Genomic DNA, 19398 nt, shown 5'->3' on the forward strand with positions numbered 1-19398 from the left:
TCTGGTTGATCTGTCTAATATTGACAGTGGAGTGTTAAAGTCTCCCACTATTATTGTGTGGGAGTCTAAGTCTCTGTAAGTCATTAAGAACTTGCCTTATGTATCTGGGTGCTCCTGTATTGGGTCCATATATGTTTAGGATCGTTAGCTCTTCTTGTTGTATCGATCCTTTTACCATTATGTAATGGCTTTCTTTGTCTCTTTTGATCTTTCTTGCTTTAAAGTCTATTTTATCAAAGATGAGAATTGCAACTCCTGCTTTTTTTTTCTCTCCATTTGCTTGGTAAATCTTCCTCCATCCCTTCATTTTGAGCCTTTATGTATCCTTGCATGTGAGCTGGGTTTCCTGGATACAGCACACTGATGGGTTTTGGTTTTTTATCCAATTTGTCAGTCTGTGTCTTTTGATTGGTGCATTTAGTCCATTTACATTTAGGGTTAATATTGTTATGTGTGAATTTGATACTGCCATTTTGATGCTAGCTGGCTGTTTTGCCTGTTAGTTGTTGTAGATTCTTCATTATGTTGATGCTCTTTAGCATTTAGTGTGATTTTGGAATGGCTGGTACTGGTTGTTCCTTTCTATGTGTAGTGCCTCTTTCAGGAGCTCTTGTAAAGCAGGCCTGGTGGTGACAAACTCTCTGATTACTTGCTTGTTCGCAAAGGATTCTTTTTCCTTCACTTATGAAGCTCAGTTTGGCTGGATATGAAATTCTGGGTTGAAAGTTCTTTTCTTTAAGGATGTTGAATATTGGCCCCCACTCTCTTCTGGCTTGTAGTGTTTCTGCCGAGAGATCCGCTGTGAGTCTGATGGGCTTCCCTTTGTGGGTGACCCGACCTTTCTCTCTGGATGCCCTTAGTATTTTCTCCTTTATTTCAACCTTGTTGAATCTGACGATTATGTGCCTTGGGGGTGCTCTTCTTGCAGAATATCTTTGTGGTGTTCTCTGTATTTCCTGCCTTTGAGTGTTGGCCTGTCTTGCTAGGTGGGGGAAATTTTCCTGGATAATGTCCTGAAGAGTATTTTCCAGCTTGGATTCATTCTCTTCGTCATATTCTGGTACACCTATCAAACATAGGTCAGCTCTCTTCACATGGTCCCACATTTCTTGGAGACTTTGTTTATTCCTTTTTGTGCTTTTTTCTCTGATCTTGGTTTCTCATTTTATTTCATTGAGTTGATCTTCGACTTCTGATATTCTTTCTTCTGCTTGGTCAATTCGGCTGTTGAAACTTGTGCATGCTTCGCGAAGTTCTCATATTGTGTTTTTCAGCTCCTTTAATTCATTCATATTCCTCTCTAAGTTATCCATTCTTGTTGTCATTTCCTCGAATTTTTTTTCATATCTTTTTTCAAGGTTCTTAGTCTCTTTGCATTGATTTAAAACATGTTCTTTTAGCTCACAAAAGTTTCTCATTATCCACCTTCTGAAGTCTAATTCTGTCATTTTGTCACAGTCATTCTCTGTCCAGCTTTGTTCCCTTGCTGGTGAGGAGTTTTGCGCTGGTTTCTTCCCATCTTTGTGGATTTATCCACCTGTCGTCTGAGTAGTTGTTGACTTTTCAATTGGGTCTCTGAGTGGACGCCCAGATTGTTGATGATGAAGTATTTCTGTTACTTGCTTTTCCTTCTACCAGTCTAGCCCCTCCACTGTATGACTGTTGAGGTTCACTCCAGGCCCTGCTTGTCTGGGGTGCACCAATAGCAGCTGCGGAACAGTGAGGTATGCTACCAGTTTCTTTTTCTGCTGTCTTTGTCCCAGAATGATGCCTGCAAAATGTCAGTCTTTTGGATATAGAGGGGTCAGGGAGCTGCTTGAGGAGACAGTCTGTACTTTATAGGAGCTCAAGTGCTGAGCTGTGAGCTCTGTTGTTCATTCAGGGCTGTTAGGCTGCTACGTTTAATTTTGCTGCAGCAGAACTCATTAAAAAACCCCTTTTTTTCTCAGCTGCTCTGTCTCAGGGGGTTGGGGCTTTCTTTGTGAGTGTCTGTTGCGCTGTCCTGCCCAGCTAGGAGGCAGTCTAGTCACTATTTGCCTGCTGAGGCTCCGCCCTGCTGGTGTGAGGTTCTCCCTGTTGCTGCAGGCTCTGCCCTGCTGCTGCAGTCTCTGCTCTGCTGCCACGGCCTACGCCCTGTGGCGGAGTCTCTCTGTAGTGGCAGGTTGCCTCGGCAACGGCAGCCTGCGTCAGCAATGGGCATGTACCTCAGTAGGGGCAGATTGCCTTGGTAATGGCGGATGCCCCTCCCCCACCGAGCTGCACCGTCCTGGGTTCCACTGTGCCTGCAGTGAAACTCTCCACCCAGAGCGTTTGGAATCGCCGTTTTGTTTGTCCCACTGTGCTACCCCAAACACCGTTTCCCTGGAATCTCCTGGCCTGGCTCACTGTCCAAGTCCCGTTCAGTCAGATAGATATGCCAATCTGCCCTCTCAAGTCTCAGATTGCCGGTTCAACAGGGCACCCGGACCAGTGCGCTTTGTGCGGAGTGCTGTGGAGCGCTGCTGCACTAAAGCGCAGGCCGCCGGCTGCACCAGCCAAAACCTCTGCCTGGCATCCCACGTCTCTTTTATACCTGGGAATTTCCCCATTCTGTGGGCAACAAAGATCCGTCTGGAAATGCGGCCCTGACTCACCCTCCTCACGTTCACCGAGAGCTTCAATCCTGGGTTGTTCTCACTGCGCCATCTTGAGTCCCTCCATAGTGAGGTTTTAACAAGTCCTCTTTCTAGCAACAAATTATTTCTTTGCTGAAAAAAGTTGAAATCAATTCTGGAATATTTATGATTATTTCTTTTTCACAGCATTAATGTAGTTCTCACCACAAATGTACTAATAATATCTTCTTTAACCATGTAAGTATTAAATGGATTATTTTTTCAGGGTAAGTAGAATGAAGTCTAATATGTGTCAGATTAGACTTCCTCCTACTTAACTTTTGAGTGTGTGTATTTTTTTTTATTTTAGGGACAGGTCTCACTCTGTAACTTAGGCTGAGATGCAGTGGTGTGAGCATAACTCATGGCAGCTTCCAACTCCTGGGCTCAAACAATTTTCCTGCCTCAGTCTCCCTAGTAGCTAGGACTACAAGTGCACACTAACATGCCCAGCTAAGTTTTTAAATTGTTATTATTATTTCTGTAAAGAGAGGGTCTCGCTATGTTGCCCAAGCTGGTCTCAAACTCTTGGGCTCAAGTGATCCTCCCACCTCGGCCTCCCAAAACACTGGGATTACAGGTGTGAGCCACCATGCCTGGCCTGAAATGTTATATATTTATATAATACAATGTTTTAACTAGTTTTGCCTACATTGTCTCATTTAACTTTCTCACAGAAATCTCTATTTTCACTTTAATCAAAATTCAGAGAAGTGAATGCCTCATCCCAAATCCCCTAGACTGTAGGGGATTTGACAGAGAACTTTCTCTTCCTTAGAAGACCTTCTCTCTTTTGTATTTAATATACATCTAAGACCTTCTCTTAGATGTATATTAAAATCAGACATCTAGACATCTCTCACTGTGAAAATTAATCTTTTGTCAATAGCTCTCATCTGATATGTGCACCACATTCATATTCTTCTTACTAGCATAAGTTTTAGATCTTTTAATGATAAAAAGGCATCTCTTTCTACTGACCTTTTGTTAAAATAGCCTTAGCACATGCATGCTCAGTTGCCTCCTCCTGACTGGTCTTTTTTTTTTTCCCCTCCCCTCCCCTCCCCTCCCCTTTTCTCTGTCTTTCCTTCTCTCTCTCTTTCCTTCTTTCTCTCTTTCTTTCTTTTGAGACAAGGTCTCACTTTGTCACCCAGGCTGGAGTGCATACCTCACTGTATCCTCAAACTCCTGGGCTCAAGCAATCTTCCCATCTCAACCTCACTACAGGTGTACGCCACCACACCTGAGTTTTATTTTTGTCAAGAAGGGGTCTTGCTGTTTCTCCTGATTCTTGAGGGATTTTTGTTTTTCCTTCAGTGCAGCAAATAGGGAATGTAGTCAGGAACTCTGAGGGATATGAAAACATAGCTCTGAAAAGAGTTTACTATCTAGTGGAAAAGACCACCTCTTAGCTGTAAGAGGTCCTGGATTTCCTTAAAGAGGAGCTTAAGAATGTGCATTCTGATTGGAAGTGAGATTTAGGAGACTTGTCTTGATACTGACAATAGCAAGCACATAATATTTAGACTGTATTTGGGATGGCTTGGATAGAGATCTATTGATATTAAGGGAGAACTAAAGTGACCAAACTGCCCCTTCAGCTGTCAGTCTCTTTCAGGTTCCAGTTCTGACTTTATGTGATTTTGTGAGACAGATAATAGGCTGATGGTGCTATAGATAAACTACAAATAGAGGTAAGAAAGGTGAAGGAGAGGCTGGGTGTGGTGGCTCACACCTGTAATCCCAGCACTTTGGGAGGTCAAGGTATGTGGATCACAAGGTCAGGAGTTCAAGACCAGCCTGGCCAAGATGGTGAAACCCCATCTCTACTAAAAATACAAGAAGTTAGCTGGGCATGGTGGCACACACCTGTAATACCAACTACTTGGGAGGCTGAGGCAGATAATTGCTTGAAGCTGGGAGGTGGAGGTTGCAGTGAGCCAAGATCATGCCATCTGCACTACAGCCAGGGTGACAGAGTAAGACTCTGTGTCAAAAAAAAAAAAAAAAAAAAAAAGGTGAAGGAGAATTAATTCTCTGGTGAAATCTGAAATGGCTTCATAGACAAAGTGGCATTTATACTAAACTTTAAAAAAAACAGGCAAGCTTCCAACAAGTAAAAAAGTTGAGTGAAAAGCATTTCAGAAGTATGGAACTAGGTAAATGATGACTAAAGATGGAAAACTTGGGACAAACTTGGGGCATAATTAGGAAGTGATGAGTATTCTGGCGTGAAAAGAAAAACAAGGTATATATATGGCAAGCAAATGCATTGGGAGACAAAGTTTGAAAGACAATTGAGGCAAAATCGAATTTAGTAACTAAAATAGCAATGCTGCTGAGTATTGGAGCAAGGGACTTCAATTCAAATCCTGTCTCCAAATCCTACATTCATTCCTTAAACCATGTGGCCTGTCTAGCAACAGAGAATTAGTAATGCCTTTGCACTCTTTGTATGTTTTCTTTATTCATAAAAAGATCTAGAATCTTATGATAGAAGTTTGAACTTTAGGGAACTATTGAAACTATTTGAGCAGCAGTTTTAATTTTTTTTCTTGCTGGCATCATGTATCACAGATCTCTTAATGACATAAATTTAACAACTTTGCCTTATTCCCCTCCATGTGTAAAGATGCTACCCAAATTGCATCTTTGCATATCTGCAATTTTCTCCTCTTTAAGCAGTTATAAGCTGATGTCTACCTCAGCTCTTCACTATCTAAAGCTTAAAAAAAGTGAGCTAAGTTGGTATTTGAGGGTGATATACTCTCAAGTAAATCTAAATTATTTTTTCTTTTTTTTGTTACACCATTGCCCCCCATTCCACCATTCTACACTATAGTAAAGAGAAAATAATTTCTCCACCACCACTTCACCCTCCACCGCCATTCTACTCTCTACTTCAATTAGTTCAACTTTTTTTTTAAGATGGCATCTCACCCTGTCACCCAGGCTGGAGTGTAGTGGTGCAATCTTGGCTCACTGCAACCTCGGCCTCCAGGGTTCAAGTGATTCTCATGCCTCAGCCTCCAAGTAGCTGGAATTACAGGTGGGTGCCACCATACCCAGCCAACTTTTGTATTTTTAGTAGAGATGGGAGTTCACCATGTCGGCCAGGCTGGTCTCGAACTCCTGACCTCAAGTGATCTGCCTGTCTTGACCTCCCCAAGTGCTGGGATTATAGGTGTGAGCCACTGCACCAGTTCAACTTTTTAAGATTCCATATAAGTAAGATCATGTGGTATTTGTCTTTCTATGCCTGGCTTATTTCACTTAACATAGTATCTACCAGATTCATTCATGCTGTCACAAATAACAGGATTTTCTTCTTTTTAAAGGCTGAATAGTATTTTGTTGTGTATTATACCATGTTTTCTTTATTTATCCATCTGTTTATAGACACTTAGGTTGTTCCCATATTGTGACAATTGTCCATAATGCTGCAAGGAACATGGGTAGTATGGTCATTTTAACAATATTAATTTTTTTTTTTTTTTGAGATGGAGTTTCACTCTTGTTACCCAGGTTGGAGTGCAGTGGCGCCACCTTGTCTCACTGCAAGTTCCACCTCCCGCGTTCAAGCAATTCTCCTGAATAGCTGGGATTACAGGCTTGCATCACCATGCCTGGCTAATTTTATATTTTTAGTAGAGACAGGGTTTCACTATGTTGGTCAGGCTGGTCTCGAATTCCTGACCTTAGGTGATCCACCTGCCTCTACCTCCCAAAGTGCTAGGACTACAGGTGTGAGCCACCATATCAGGCCAACAATATTAATTACTTTGATCCATGAGCATGGGATGTCTTTCCATTTGTTTGTCTTCTTCAATTTCTTTCATCGATGTTTTAAAATATTCATTGTAGAGATCTTTTACCTCCTTGATTAAACTTATTCCTAGGTATTTTATTTTTTGTAGCTATTATAAATGGGCTTGCTTTCCGGATTTCTTTTTCAGCTAGTTTGTTATTGGTCTATAGAAACACTACTGATTTTTGTTTGTTAATTTTGTATCCTACAACTTTACTGAATTTGTTTATCTCTTCTAAGAGTTTTTGGTGCAGTCTTTAGGGTTTTCCATATATAAAATCATGTCATCTGCAAGAGGGACAGTTTGAATTTCTCTTTTCCTGTTTGGATGCTCTTTCTTTCTCTTGCCCAATTGTTCTGGCTAGGACTTCTGTAATACACTAAATAAAGGTGGCATCCTTATCTTACTTCATTTCTTAGAGGAAAGTCCTCCAGCTTTTCCCCATTCAATATGATGTTAGCTGTGGGTTTTCTAATATATGGACTTTGTTGTCTTGAGATATGCTCCTTCTATGACTAATTTGTTGAATAGTTTGTATCATGAAGGGATGTTGAATGTTATGAAATGCTTTTTCTGCATCAATCAAGATAGTCATACACTTTTTATCCTTCATTCTGTTGTTGTGATATACCACACGTATTGATTTGTATATATTGAGCCATCCTTGAATCCTCAGGATAAGACCCACTTGATCACAGTGTTTTATCTTTTCCATATGTTGTTGGATTCAGCTTGCTAGCATTTTATTGAAAACATTTGTGTCTATGTTCATGAAGGATATTGCCCTGTAATTTTGTTGTTGTTGTGTCCTTGTCTGGTTTTTCATCAGGGTAATGCTGGTCTCACAGAATGAATTAAGAAGAATCCCTTTTCTCTTCAGATTTTTTAAATAGTTTGAGAAGAATTGTTAGTTTTTCTTTAAAAGTTTGGTGGAATTCAGTGGTAAACTCATTTGCTCCTGGACTTTTCTTTGTTGGGAGACTTTATATTACTGAGTCAATCTCATTACTTGTTACTGATCTGTTCAGGTTTTTCATTCCTTCTTGGTTAAATCTTGGTGGGTTACATGTGGCCAGGAATTTATACATTTCCTCTAGTTTTTTGTTTGTTTGTATGTTTGTTTTGGTGTATAGGTGTTTAAAATAGTCTCTGTTAATCATTTGTATATTTGTAGTATCTATTGTGATGCCTCCTTTTTCATTTCTGACTTTGAGTCTTCTCTCTTTATTAAAAAAGAGGGAGTGATATGGCTCAAGGAGCTTAGTTAAAAAATTTTAAAAGGGGAGTCAGTTTAGCGAATGTTTAGTTAATAGTTTGTTAATTTTATCTTTTCAAAATACCAACATTTTGTTTCATTGATCTTTTGTATTTCTTTTAGTTTCTACTTTGTTTATTTCTTCTCTGACTTTTATTATTTTTTTCTTTCTACTAATTTTGGGTTTGGTTTGTTCTTGCTTTTCTAGTTCCTTAAGGTGCATCATCAGATTACTTTTTTAGTCTTTTTGCTTGTCTTTAGTGTGTTCAAGCTACCTATTCTTTCTAATTGAGTCTTGTTAGGTTATTATTTCTTTCAGGTTATCCAACTTGGTGGCATATCAAGTTCATAATAATCCCTTATGATACTTTTGTCCTAAGGTATCTGTTATAATGTCTCCACTTTCATTTCTGATTTTGTTTATTTGTGTCTTCTCTCTTTTCTTCATACTTAGTACTTAGCTAGGGGTTTGTTGATTTTGGTTATTTTTTCAAAGAACAAACTCCTGATTTTGTTAATTTTTCCTATAATTTTACTGTTCTCTTTTTAATGTATTTCTGTTCTGATCCTCCCTCTGCTAACATTAGGTTTAGTTCCTTTTCTAGCCCTTTGATGTGTAATGTTAGGCTATTTGAGATCTTCGATCTTCCTCCTTTTTTAACATAGGCATTTATTGCTACATACTTCCCTCTTAGAACTGCTTTTTACTGTTGTCTTCTAGTCACTTTTTTTTTTTTTTTTTTTTTTGCTTTCTCTCTGTAGTCCACCTTTGTGGTTTGGTAATTTTGTCTAGTCGCTAAGCTTTAATTCTTTATCTTTCTCATTTGTGTATCTGTATGGGGCTTATATAAAACTTCTTATAGTTACAATAGACTATTTTAAGATGATAATGTCTTGAATTTGGTCACATAAATACTGTAAACTTTTAGTCTTCCCTGTAATTTACATTTTTGTTGTTTTTCTAATTTCATTGAATTGTCTGTCTGTATTCTCATGTATCTTGCTGAGCTTCCTTAAGATCATTATCTTGAATTCCTTTACAGGAAATCTATAAATTTACTTTTCTTTAGGGTCAGTTATTGGAGAATTATTTTGTTCTTTTGGTGATGTCATATTTCCTTTTTCTTTTTCTTTTTTTTTAGAGGCAGGATTTCACCATGTTGGCCAGAATGGTGTCAATCGCTTGACCTCATGATCTGCCTGCCTCAGCCTCTCAAAGTGCTGGGATTACAGGCGTAAGCCACCGCACCTGGCCCCATTTTTTCTTTTTCATGTATTTCTGTCTGTGAATTGGTGTCTGCACATCTGGTGGAATTCTCAGTGTTTCCAAACTTTACAGAGTGATTTTCATATGAAAAGGCTTTTACCTGAAGATGGGTCTTAGGGTGCAGTTTGAAGGGTGTGGAGGCTTTGGTTACAAGCAGATGTAATAGTATAGCTGCCATGCGGAATCTTCAGCTGCAATCAATGTCAGTCATGACATGAGTGTCTTAGTGACTTAGGCTGCAGAAGTTTGTTGCAAGGGTGGCAGCAGCATGTGCCATTAGTGTCCTCAGTGGCAATGGCTTTTAGGGTCCTCCTGTGTTTGTTTTCCCCAAAATGGGGAGTCTTTACTGAGGGAATCCTTCTTGGTATCAAGTCTGACAGGAACCACAAGCAACTGCAATGGCACTGGGTTCCAGGGAAGACATGCTCAGAGCAGCTGTGGAGCCAGGGTCGTGTGCTCAGGACCTCATCAGTCTACTGTGGCACCTGGGAATTTGGACACAAGTTCACTCTCTGAGGCATAGGTAGGTCCTGACTGCCTTAAAGCTGAGGTCTGTGACTCTGGTGCATACCCCAGCTGCTCAGGCCTAGGGGGCTAGGTTGTAGCTGTGACTCTGCCACTGAGGAGCAGAACACAGTATTGGCCCAGCTTTGGTAAAGAAGGGGTGCTCCACAGTCTCAGGCTTTGGGAAGCAGGGCACAGCTGCAATTTGGGAACCAGAAGCTTATAGGGCACAGCAGCAACTCAGGCCCTGGCGGGGGATGAGAAACTGTGTGGTGGGGACCCCAGACTGTGGGATGGGAGGACATAGTAGCATTCCAGGCTCTGTGAAGTCAAGTGCAGTGACACTAATGTCCCAGGAATAGCAGGGGATAGCTGTGGCTTGGGCCCTGGGGTACAGGGAGCAGCACAGTGATGACTCTTCTCCCTGGGAAGGCAGGGTACATCCTTTGCTAGGGGAGAGTCCAGTTTCATGGAAGCAGGGTTCTGCAGTCATTCAGCCTCGAGAGTAGGTTGTTTCAGTTCACCCAATGCTCTGTTTTCCTGGGATGTGGGGCACCATGTTGGCTCAGCCCTGGGAACTGCAGCTGCTTGGCTCGGCCAAGGGACCCATAAATTTGTGAAGTGGAGTGATTTGTCAGCTCCAACATGGGGTGGCGGGTAGGGAGGGATGGCTGCTCTGAGTGGCCACAGTACCAGTTCCCCAGAAAACATTGACTGAGGTCCAGTACAGGGGGACATGACTGCTCTGGGTAGCCAGGGCACCAGTTTCCCAGGAGGCACTGCTTTAGCTCCAGTGCTAGGGGCATTACTGATCTGGGTGGCCAAGGCACCATATCCCTGGAAGGTAGGATGCTGCAGCTGCAGCTCCTGCACTGGGGGGGCAGGGTACAGCAGTCACTGGGAAGGGTAGGGCACAGCAGCTTGACCCAATGGAATAGCATGTAGCAGCTGCTTGATTCAGGGATTGTGAACCACCAGACAGTGGTGGTACAGATGTAACAAAGTGTCGAGAATGGAGGTGCAATAGCCACTCAACTCCAGAGCAGGACTCCCTCCAGCCATGGTTCTGGATCTAAGACAGCACAGCAGAGCAGCAGCACATGATGGGCAGAGTGCAGCATTGACTCCTTCTCTGGGGAAAGTGCAGCCATAGGGATACCAGGCAATTCCCTCTGATGTGCTTAGCACCTTTGAGGAATACAGGATTTCCCAGTGGTAAGGACTGTAGGTAACCTCAGTGGTGATGAGGGCTGCTGGGTTCCTCTTGCTTACCTTTTCCCTCCACTGAAAAGTTCATCCTGGTTCTGAGCTGGTCCTGACTGGAGTATAGCTGGTGTAGAATGTGAGCCGCTTCCTTCTTTTCTCTATGCAACTATCCTGGGTTTCTATGTTCTACAGAGTTTATATTACTACTTTTTTCTTTCTTTTTGAGATGAAGTCTCATTTCGTCACCCAGGCTGGAGTGCTGTGGTGTAATCTTGGCTCATTGCAACCTCTGTCTCCCAGGTTTAAGCAATTATCATGCCTCAGCCACCTGAATAGCTGGGTTTATGGGTGTGCACCACCATGCCCAGCTGATTTTTGTATTTTTAGTAGAGATGAGGTTTCACCATGTTGGCCAGTCTGGTCCCAAACTCCTGACCTCAAGTGAGCCGCTGCCTTGGCCTCCCAAAGTGCTGGGATTATAGCCATGAGCCACTGTGCCAGCCTATACTACTACTTTGACATATTTCTGTTTCCTCCTTCAGTTATTTTCATCAAATTATATTTGTTTATTCATTACTTTGGCTGTCTTTGTGTGAGAGACAAGCACAGGAGCTTCTAGTCAACAATCTAGCTGATGTCCTCCTCTTAAAATTTTAATTGAACCTAGGCATAGTGGCTTATACCTATAATCCCACTGTCTTGGGAGGTAAGGAGGATTGCTTGAGGCCAAGAATTCTAGGCCAGCCTGGACCACATAGTGTGGTTCCACCTCCAAATAATTAGAAATAGAAAACATTTTTTAAAAATTAATTGAGCATAGTAACATGCATCTGTAGTCCCAGCTACTTGGGGAGGCTGAGGAAGGAAGATCATTTGAGTCCAGGGATTCAAGGCTGCAGTGAGTTATGATTATGTCATTGTACTCTAGCCTGGACAACAGAGTCAGATCCCAACTCTAAAAACTGTTTTTTGAGTGGAAATGTTTTCAGAATAGCATATTACCACTTATTAGTGATAATATTAATATTATTTGTATTTATATAATTTGATTTCTCTTATATATTTAAATCTTACAATAAGCACTAAATGGTGCTTTGTGACATTAATACCTTAATGAAAATAATGAAGCACTATATATTTTGTTTCTATGCCAAAAGCTATAAAAGCTATTCCTCAAAAGCTATAAAAGCCTTTCTTAAAAACTATAAAGTGTAATGCCCACCAGAGGATGCTGCAACTGCAGGGAGAAAAGCAAACAATGGCCTTAGTGACATCACATCTTCCTAATTCAAGTCAGGGAAACTAACACATACTTATCCTAGGCAGTGATGCACATTTGTCTTCTGGCTTATAACCCATTGAACTTTTGGAAGAAGAGTTACAGTGAAGAGAACCTAGGAAAATTCAGAGGAAACTTGAGGGATAAAATTGGAAGACTACCTTGGCCTGAAGTTTGGCAGACTTCTCTTGTTCTCTAGTGGCATCAAAACTGTTCAACATCTATTTCTGCAGCTTTAAATAATACTCCCTAACGCCATTTTAAAAATGCCCTTAGTGATTGAATTGGTATATTAGGCTGTTTTCGCTTTGCCATAAAGGAATATCTGAGACTGGGTAATTTTTAAAGAAACGAGGTTTAACTGGCTCATAGTTCTGCAGGTTATACAAGCATACTGCTGGCATCTGCTCAGCTTCTGGGGTGAGAGCTTTTACTCATGGCAGAAGGTGAAGGGGGAGCAAGCACATCACATGGTGAAAGCAGGAGCAAGAGAGAGTCAGGGGGGCACACATTACCACAAAACAAGAACTCAATATCATGAAGACAGCACCAAGCCATGAGGGATCTGCCCCATGATCTAAATATCTCCCACAGGCCACATCTTCAACACTGGGGATTACAGTTTAACATGAGATTTGGTGGGGACATATATTCAAATCATACCAATTCGTGACACATGTATGTAGTGTGTCTTTCATATTGACAATTCAGATATTTCTATGAATGACAGGATGAGAATACATGTTCTCTTGAGAGATCCTTTGCAACTTCCACTTGGGTATTAGGTGATTTCTCTAAGACCTGACATTTTAAAAAGTAAGGAATTCAACACGTAAATTACCATGAATCTCTCAGCAAACATACCCAATAAAAATCAAAACAAGTGAGACAGATATTATTGGATAAATAATCTTTCACTGCAAACACAGACATACATCCATAAGAAATATTAGCAAACAGAGATTTCCCCAAATGAACAAAGAACCAGTGACTGACCTTAACAAGATGACTAAAATGAGGTCTCTGACCAATTATTCAAAGCAGCAGTTTTAAGGAAACTCAGTGACCTCCAAGATGACTGAAAAACAATTCAGAAATTTATAGGAGAAATTTAACAAAGATTCTGAAATAATTTTTTAAAAATCAGCAAATCTTGGAACTAAGAAATACATTGGCTGAAGTGACAAATAATTAGAGACTCTCAGCAGCAAATGGATCAAGCAGAGGAAAAAATCAAAAAGCAGTAAGAAATCAGGCATGGTGGCTCATGCCTGTAATCCTAGCACTTTGGGAGGCCAAGGCAGGCAGATCATTGAGGTCATGAGTTCAAGACCAGTCTGACCAACATGGTGAAACCCCATCTCTACTAAAAACATGAAAAACTAGCTGGGTGTGGTGGCATACACCTGTAATCCTAGCTACTTGGGAGGCTGAAGAGGGAGAATTACTTAAACCTGGGAGGCAGAGGTTGCAGTGAACTGAGATCATGCCATTGTATTTCAGCCTGGGTAACAGAGCAAGACTCTATCTCAAAAAAAAAAAAAAAAAAAAAAAAAGGAACACATGGCCGGGTGTGGTGGCTCATACCTATAATTCCAGCACTTTAGGAGGCTGAGGCAGGTGAATCAATCACCTGAAGTCAGGAGTTTGAGACCAGCCTGGATAACATGGTGAAATTCCATCTCTGCTTAAAATACAAAACTAGCCAGGCATGGTGGTGGGTACCTGTGCCTGTGGGTGCCTATAATTCCAGTTACTTTGGAGGTTGAGGCAGGAGAATCACTTGAATCCAGGAGAAGGTCAGCAGACTTCTCTTGTTCTCTAGTGGCAGTGAGCCAAGATCATGCCATTGCATTCTGGCCTGGGCAATAAAACTCTGTCACAAAAAAAAAGGAAAAAAGAAAAAGAAAGAAAAGAAAGAAGGAAAGAAAGAGAAAGAAAGAAAGAAAAAAAGAAAGAAAAAGACAGGGTATTTGAAATTACACAATCAGAGGAGGAAAAAGAATGTAAAAGAGTGAAGACTGCCTAGAAGATTTATAGAAAGTTATCTCAAAAGACAAAATCTAAGTTATTGGTATTCAAGAGGGATTTGAGCAAGAACAAGGAGTAGAAAGCTTACTGAAAGAAATAATAACAGAAAACTTTCCAAAACTTGAAAAATATATAAAAGATATACAGAAAGGTCAGAGAACACCAGAGAGACTTGGCCCAAATAAGACTAACCCAAGGCATATAATAATCAAATGTTCAAAGTTCAAGGACAAAGAGAGGATTCTAAAAGTAGCAAGAGAAAAGAAGCAAATAACATGAAAGAACTCCAAGTTGTCTGGCAGGAGACTTCTTAGCAGAAACTATGCAGGACAGTAGGGAGTGGGACTACATTTTCAAGATGCTGAAAGAATGTATTACGCATTTTCCCAAACCACTTTAACATGTATTCCTAATACATTATAGTTTTAAGTATATCACACAATGATTCATTGAAAAGAATAAATTGGCACATTTGAAATTATCTTAGGTGACATTATCATAAAATCAATTGTTTGGTGTATAATAAATATATGAACACAATAAATATATATTCCATGTGCTGTACAAATATTAAAAATTAGCCACTATGGTTCATGAAATTATTGACCATTGATAGAATCCCTCATGATACTATTTTGTATTTTTTTCTAATTACAAGCTGCATTTTTTATGTTACCTAAATTTTGACACAAAAGAAGATATAGGCTCAGTCTACTATTTGGATAAAACTCAAAATAAAATGGCATAATTTCTTAATTTACTTTAAATTCAATATCTAATTTGTCTCATACAGTAAATCTGAGGGGTAGGTAGGTACAGCAGTTATAGTTGTTTTCTCTCTCCTATATCAGAGGACCCTTAGATAGGGTATTCCTGGATTGACTCATTCTCCCACATTATTTTTGTATATCAACTACCACGACAATGAGAGAAATTGGAACACTCCAAATTATAAGCAAACTTATATAAAGATAAAAATGATTAAAAAACAAACTCAAGAAGTAATAGAAGACATCAATAAATCTGTAAAAAGTAAAGATATTAAATTGATTTTTAAAACTTTTACAAAGAATATCTCAGATCCAAGTGGTATCACAAGTGCACCCTGCCAATTTTTAATTAAGAATTAAAAAAAACAATTCACAAATACTTTTACAAAAAACAGAAAAGGAGGGAATACTTCTCCATTAATTTTACTAGGCCAGGATTACCATAATCTAACAACCACACAAAAGCAGCACAAGAAAAGAAAACTACAGAACATATCTCTCTTGAATGTCCACAAAGAAATATTCAGGGTAATGCCAGCAAACTGAATACAAAACATATTAAAAGGATTATACAGTATTACTAAGTGTGATAGTGTAAACAAATACATAGTTTGTCTGACATGTAATAAACTGTTAGCTTATCTGTCCATGTTCACTTCCAGAAGTTTCTTCGTGTGTGTGTGTGTGTGTGTGTGTGTGTTACTTATGGTATGAATGCTTAATGTGGATATGTTTATTATCCTAATTATGATGGGAGTATCACAAGTATATGCATAAATTCAGACTCAAATAGTATATGCTAAATATATATGGGGGTTGTACCAATTATACTTCAGTAAAGTTGTTAAAAACAATTAATGTAATATAACATATTAATAAAACAAAAAGAAAAATTTTTAAAGATGCTGAAATAAAGCTGGGCATGAGGACACACACTTGTAATCCAGTGCTTTGGGAGGATGATGTAGGAGGACTGCTTGACACCAAGAGTTCAAAGAGCTGAAAAAAAAGAACTGCCACCCAAGAATACTGTATTCAGCAAGGAAAGATAGTCTGTTCATGAAAAACAAAAACTAAGAGAATTTACTACCACTAGTCCTTTCTTACCAGAAATCATAGAGTTTTTCAATCTGAAAGAAAAAACACTAACATGCAAAAAGAAACATTTGAACGTATAAAACCTACTGGTAAAATTAATTATAAGGACAACCAGAGAATATTCCAATAGTGTAATTATGGTGTGCAATCCATGCATACCTCTAGTATGAAGCCTAAAAGACAAATACATCAAAAACAATAATTGCTATAGCAACCTGTTAATAGATAGACAATATAAAAATATGTAAATTGAGACAACAAAATGTGTGTGGAGGGTGGAGTTAAAGTACAGAGTTTTTAAGTTTATCTTTTGTTTCTATTTTTTGTGATCTAAGATAAGTTGTCATCTCTTTAAAATAACTGGTTATATATATATATACATTTTTTTGAGACGGAGTTTCGCTCTTGTTGTCCAGGCTGGAGTGCAATGGTGCAATCTCGGCTCACTGCAACCTCCGCCTCCTGGGTTCAGGCAATTCTCCCGCCTCAGCCTCCCGAGTAGCTGGGATTACAGGCACGTGCCACCATGCCCAGCTAATTTTTTGTATTTTGAGTAGAGATGGGGTTTCACCAATTTGACCAGGATGGTCTCGATCTCTTGACCTCGTGATCCACCCGCCTTGGCCTCCCAATAACTGGTTATATTTATAAGATTTTTTTGTAATCCTCATGATAACCATTATGCAAAAAAACCTATAATAGTTACAATAAAAATAAGATGTCATAAATTAAAATATACTACTAGTAAAGAACACTTAATTACAAAGGAAGATGGGAAGAAAGGAAGAGTTACAAAACAACCAGGAAAACATCAACAAAATGGCATCAGTAAGTCCCAACTTGTCAATAATAACACTGAATGTAAGTGGACGCCATTCTTTAATTAAAAGTCACAAAGTATATGAATGTATAAAGAAACAAGACCCAGTTGTATACTGCCTGAAAAAAATCCACCTCAACTATAAAAACACACACAGATTGAAAGTGAAGATGTGAAAAATGTTATTCCATGCAAGTGGAAAGCAAAAAAGAGCAGGAATAGCTAAACTTACATCAGATAAAATGGACTACACACCTATAAAAAGAGACTAAGATGGTCACTGTATAATGATAAAGGGGTCAATTCAGCAAGAGGAAATAACAATTATAAATATTTCTGCACCACTACTGGAGTATCCAAGTATATAAAGCAAACAATAGATCAAAAGGGAGAGAGAGATTGTAATGCAGTAATAGTAGGTGATTTCAACAGCCCTCTCTCAGAAATGGACAGATCATTTCCCCACAGAAAATCAACAAAGAAACATTGAGGTTAAACTGTACACTGGACAAAATAGATCTAACATTTACAGTCCATTGCACCCAATTACTGTAGAATACACTTTTAGTTCCATCAGCACATGGAACATTCTACAGAATAGACCATATATTAGGCCATAAAGCAAGCCTCAACAAATTGAAAAAAGTAGAAATAATGTCAAGTATCTTTTTTTAACCACAATGGAATGAAACTAGAAGTCAGTAGCAAGAGGAACCTGAGAAACTACACAACACATGGAAATTACACAATATGCTCCCAAATGATCAATGGGCCAATGAAGAAATTAAGAAGGAAATTAAAACACTTTGGGGGTGGAGGCAGAGCAAGATGGACAAATAGAAGACTTAATTGATTGTCCTCCCAGCAACTATCCACAACAATTGAACAATTGTTCAATCCACAGTTGAACAACTATCCACTCAAAAAAGCACCTTTATAAGAACCAATAATCAAATGAGCATTCACAGTACTTGGTTTAAAGTTCATATCAGTGAAAGAGGCACTAAAGAGGGTAGGAAAGAGTTTTGAATTGCCAGTGCCACCCCTTCCCCATCCCCCACAGCAGCTCTGTAGTGCAAAGAGAATCTGTGTGCTTGGAAGAGGAAAGTGCAGTGACTGTGGGACTTTGCCTTGGAACTCAGTGCTGCCCTGTTACAGCAGAAAGAAATACCAGGCAGAACTCAGACAGATCCCATGGAGGGAGCATTTACACCAGCCATAGACAGAAGAGAATTGCCCATCCCAATAGAACCATTGTCAGAACCTAAGTTCCAGCAAGCCTTGCCACCATGGGCTGAAGTGTTCTAGAGCCCTAATTACACTTGAAAGGCAGTCTAGGCCACAAGGACTGCAATTTCTCAGCAAGTAATGCTGCTGTGCTGAGCTTGGAACCAGTGGAGTTGGGGGCAAGTAACCTAGTGAGACACCAACCAAGGCAACCAAAGGAGTGTTTGCACACCTCTCTTCCATTCCTAGGCAGCACAGCTTGCAGCTACAAAAAAGACTCCTTCCCTCTGCTTGAGGAGAGGAGAGCAAAAAGTAAAAAAGAGTTTTGTCTTGCAACTTGGATACCAGGTCAGCCACTTAGGGTATTGCACCAGACAGAGTCTTGGGGCTCCTATTCCAGGCCCTAGCTTCTGGATGACATTTCTAGACACACCCTGGGCTAAAAGGGAATCCACTGCCTGGAAGGGAAGAACCCAGTCCTGGCAGGATTCATCATCGGCTAACCTAAGAGCCTTGGGCCCTGAATAACCAGCAGCAATACCCAGGCAGTATTTGCCATCAGCCTTGGGTGAGACTCAGAGACATGTTGGCTTTAGGTGTAACCCAGCACATTCCCATCTATGGTGGTTATAGGGAGAGCCTTCTGTTTGAGAAAAGGAGAGGGAAGAGTAAAGGAGACTTGATCTTGCAGCTTAGATACCAGCTTGGCCACAGTGGGGTAGAGCACCAAGCAGTCTCTTGGGGTCCCTGATTTCAGCCTTGGCTCTTGGACAGCATTTCTGGACCTGCCCTGGGCCACAGGGGAGCCCATTGCCCTGAAGGGAGAGTCCCAGGCCTGGCAACATTCACCACGAGTTGACTGGAGAGCCCTTAGGCCTTGAGTAAATATCAGAGGTAGCCAGGCAGTACTTACCAAAGCCATGGAGAGAGACTTCTCTGCTTGTAGAAAGTGGGAGGAAGAGTGGGGAAGACTGTCTTGCAGCCAAGGTGCCAGCTCAATTGTAAAATAGAGCACCAGGTAGTTTCCTAAAGTTTCTGACTTCAGGCTCTCAGACAACATCTCTGGACCCACCTAGCATTAGGGGTAACTTGCTGCCCTGAAGGGAAGGATGCAATCCTGGCTGGCTTTTGCCACCTGCTGATTGTAGAGCCCTAAGGCCTTGAGTGAACATAGGCAGTAGCCAGGTAGTGATTACCACAGGCTTTAGGTAAGACCCAGTACCATGCTAACTTCAGGTTTAAATCAGCACAGTCCCAGTAGCTCTCCCAGCTGTAGGCATCTCAGCACACAGAGCAATATTCCACTTGTTTGACAGAAAGTAAGGGAAGGGAACAAGTCTCTGCCTTGTAATCCAGAGAGTTCTTCCTGGTCTTATCCAAGACCACCAAGGCAGTACCTCTAGGAGTCTGTAAGAGCCATAGAATTACTCAGTTTGGGGTGCCCCTAATGCAGTTATGGCTGTAGTGACCAAAAACTT

Source organism: Callithrix jacchus, chromosome 7 (genome assembly GCF_049354715.1).
Source record: "Callithrix jacchus isolate 240 chromosome 7, calJac240_pri, whole genome shotgun sequence".
Taxonomy (NCBI): Eukaryota; Metazoa; Chordata; class Mammalia; order Primates; family Cebidae; genus Callithrix; species Callithrix jacchus.